The sequence below is a fragment of the Spinacia oleracea genome, chromosome 4 (assembly GCF_020520425.1).
Source record: "Spinacia oleracea cultivar Varoflay chromosome 4, BTI_SOV_V1, whole genome shotgun sequence".
Classification (NCBI taxonomy): Eukaryota; Viridiplantae; Streptophyta; class Magnoliopsida; order Caryophyllales; family Amaranthaceae; genus Spinacia; species Spinacia oleracea.
The window spans coordinates 88,905,815-88,909,960 of NC_079490.1; positions in this window are offsets into that span (position 1 = coordinate 88,905,815).

The following is a 4,146-nucleotide window of genomic DNA, read 5'->3' on the forward strand; positions in this document are numbered from 1 at the left end:
TGTTCTCCTTGAAGCACTTGTAAAGTCTTCTAAGAGATGTCTATTCTTTAAACCCACTTCTAAAGTCCTTAAAGAATACGTGTTCGGATTTTCTAAAGAACTTCGAAAAGCCTCCTGAATGTCCGTTTATGTTTGTTGTTCGCCTCGAAGACTTTCGAGGTCTATTTTCTCCCACTTGTCATTTTGGAAACGAATCTCCAAAATGACATTATTTCGAGCAAACAAACATTATGTTCTCAAAAATTCGTGGTAGAAACAATACCCTTGTGTCTCATTTGAATAAATCACAATGAAACGTATATCTATACTTGGGCCTTAGTTTGTTGAATAACAAACACTAAGCTCCCACTGAGTTTAGCAACTCTCTAGATATATATTATCGAAAATATATTCTGAAATTACTTTTCAATAGCTTTGACGAATTTGGTTTAGTTTGGTGGTAGTTGAGCATTTTGTTTTTAGAAATTATAGGAAAGTTCTGTATGATTCATCATTGATCGAATCAAGTACTAATTGACTTCGATCATTCCAACGTGGATATGCCATATCTTATGGAGCTAGATCGTGAAATTACAACACACAATCATTGATGATCATTCTTGGTTTCAATTAATAATTAACATGATCTAACCTAGATCTTTATGATCTCTTACCAAGGGGATTTTATTTTGAACTAGCCAAACAAATTCAAAATTATATCACAATGAGTAAATAAACCAATATTCACTCAAATCTATGTGAAATAATAAAGTCATAAAATCTTTCTTTAGCTTTGAACTCTATTGTCTAGGTGTCTAACAATAGTTCATATCTTTTGTTACTTTCAACAAGTAAGACTAGCTTGTCTTGAATTGACCTAGAAATCAATCAACTTTCAAAGGTCCATCAAAATAGAGCTTATGAATGTTAACGTGTTGATATGGTCTAAGCAACAATGCCAAAGATTAGAGGGACTCAAATCAAGGGTTTGATTTGAACCTAGTAAAGTTTTTATTGTTAAAGATTTGTTTGTTTTAATCAAGCATATTGACTCATCCCGTAAATGATCATTTCATTCAAATAAACACACAAACATTGTTTTTGTTCTTCTGAATGTGAGTCTTTCTGTGTTTGAAAACAGAAATTTAGGTATGCTGATTGTGGAACAAAATAGCCATTAAGTTCCAGCCTTTGAAAGGACTTAAAACAAACTAGATGACCCTACAACTAATGTAGCATTGCCATGCTTCATTTCCCACTTGTAGGCCATTAGTGTAGCCTAGCTTCCATTGTTTGAGTTATTACAGAAGTAAAAACCTCAAGCGGTATATGATACCAAGGAAGTTTGATTGCTAAGTCACTTCTCTTTAAACATAAACTTATAGGTAGAAACGGAATCGTAAATTCCTTTCATTTGTTCCTTGTTTTCTTATTTCTTGTACCCTTTCTTATAGTCTTAAGAATTGAATTCTTTAGTGTTGACTTTTATACTTTGTTGGACATGTCCAATGTCACCAACAAGGTTCTTTACCATTTTAATTTATGTTGAATATTTTGTTTCAACTAGATGATCTTACCAGAAGCTTCTAATGTTCTCTAAGCATCGATCTATTCGAATGTCTAGGGACTAGACTCATTCGAGAATTAAATGGATAAAAGATATTAGGTTGTTAACCATTGGTAAAGCTGAGCGTTTAAACTCAATGCTTTATGATCTCAAAACTACATTGTATTTTGAATTCACAAGCACCAATCGGTTTGCCATTCGACTTTGATGTTCGAAAACAACCATAAAAGTCGCTAAAAGAAACGTACATTTTATATTGCTCATTTTCTCTCATTTCCGTGAATCGTTCTTGGATTCACTACCAATCGAGGAAATTTACTGTTACCTTCTAAAGGATTTACTGCAGTGCAAGATATTTAATTATAAACAATAATTAAAACATACATTGAAGCAGGCAAAGTCTAAACATTTATCATGAGTAATAACTTGAAAATTAAAGCAATCATGCAATTTAAACAAGTTATTGGCATTTTATTCAAGTTATGTGTTCCGGCAGGTGTGAATAAAATGATTCCAAGACCCTAAAAACCATTGAAGAATTAAGCACATTATGTATTTAGACTCAATTCTAAAATCTTTTAGGTAAGCAAAAGCCTTTTGCTAATAGTCTAGAAACTACTCTTGGTTGATAGGTACGTCTAAGAACTTATTAGGTAAACCTATCGATTTTGCCACGACATAAAAGGACTCCTTACTTATATCGTTGAGTTTCACAAAAACTAACATGTACTCACAATTATTTGTGTACCTTACCCCTTTAGTATCGATAAGTAACACCTCGCTATGGCGGAAACCTATTACTAAGATCGATGAAAAAAGGATATCCAAGTAAGTGTTATTTTGGCATGGCACCTTTTAACTGAAATTTTTAAGTTTGGAACTTAAGGCTCTTACTATGATGGTTAGATTTTAAGTGAACTAAAATCCTTAATCATGAAACATAGTCAAGCCACAATCTCATGCATATTTAAGACATATTTAAATGCAATAAATAACTTAAAGCATGCATAAGATAAATGTGATCTAGTATGGCCCGACTTCATCTTGAAGCTTCAACTTCAAAGTCCGTCTTAAAAATCTCCGTGGGAGGCGCCATTTTCTTCAAATAGGATAAACTATTATTAAACTTATTACAACTATTTGATGGTACGCATACCATATTTGAATTGAAAACAAATTTGGTGCTTTAGACCAATTACATTCAAATTAATGGTACGCATACCATATTTTCTATCCTATTTGGGCCATACTAGTCACTTCATAACCTGCAAAACAGTACATATACAATATATACCATTCACCCATTCATTATCATGAATGGCCCACATAGCTGGTTAGTAAAACACGTTGTATGCATTACATAAATATTTGCAGCAATTAATCAAGGGCACCAATAATCTACCAATTATTCAGTCCTTATTAATTCTAATGAAGTTGTTTAGCCTTAAAGGATTTGTAGACCTAATCAAGAGTTTATGACTAAAATTGCTCCCACTTAAACCAATAAATTCATATGCTTTACTAATTTTAAACATAAAAATGTATTTCTAGTCTAACCGGAAACATACAAATTTAATTAAAATTTAAAGCTGATATAAATTTATAATTGAATACACTTATTTAATTTATTTTCAGTCGAATTTAAATTAATTCAAGGTTTTTAATTTTAGTAAAATAATTAGAATAAATTAAAATTTATAATAATTATAATATTTAAAATTAAAATCCAAGAAAACAATTTAAATTATTAATTTAAGAAATTAATTAAAATTATTCGAACTGAAAATCTCAAATTTAAAATTTAAAACGATTTAATCGTAACACGACGAGCACTTGGGCTTGCGCCCAAGCCCCATCGTGTGCACGATTGTTCGCTGCATAAGGCACGCACATCACCACGCAACGCACAGCCATAGGCCACACGCACACGTAACCATCGCTGGCCACGATGCGCGCAGCCTCTGTGCTGTGTCGCGTCTGCTGCTGCTTTCCCTCGCGAGGCACCGCTCGCTGCGCGAGCCAGCGGTCGCTGGTGTTGTAATAATTGGGTTTTCAAGGCAAATACTAGAATAAGAATAAGAACGAGTTTAGGAAATCGTTGCGCCGTGGTAACCAAACCACTGCCTTGAAAACGAGATTCGGTGCAACCGGGGTGCACAATTGTATCCACCGATTCGTTCCCTAAGGTTTACACAACTCTCAACACACAAAGGCACTTTTGGGTGATGAGATGGAGCCACATAAACTTATGCCCAAAAGAATAAGAAGGAAAAGGTTTGAAGAGATACAAATATTCATGACTTAATCATGAACCAAAATTCTTCCATCCAAAACAAAAGGGAAAGGAGGAGGAGAGGAAGAGATCAATATATGTGTGTCCCAACAACTCAGAAAATGAAGAGTACTTATAGGATGTGTGGAGGAGACAAAACAATCCAAAGAAATCAAAGGTTTCAAAGGAATTCAATGATATTAATCAACCATAAACCCATGATAATGAAGAGTTGATAACCCCCATAATCAAGAGAAATAATGGACCAACTTAATCACCATAATCAGAATGATAATTGTCCATAAATAATACTTAAAAGGTTATCATA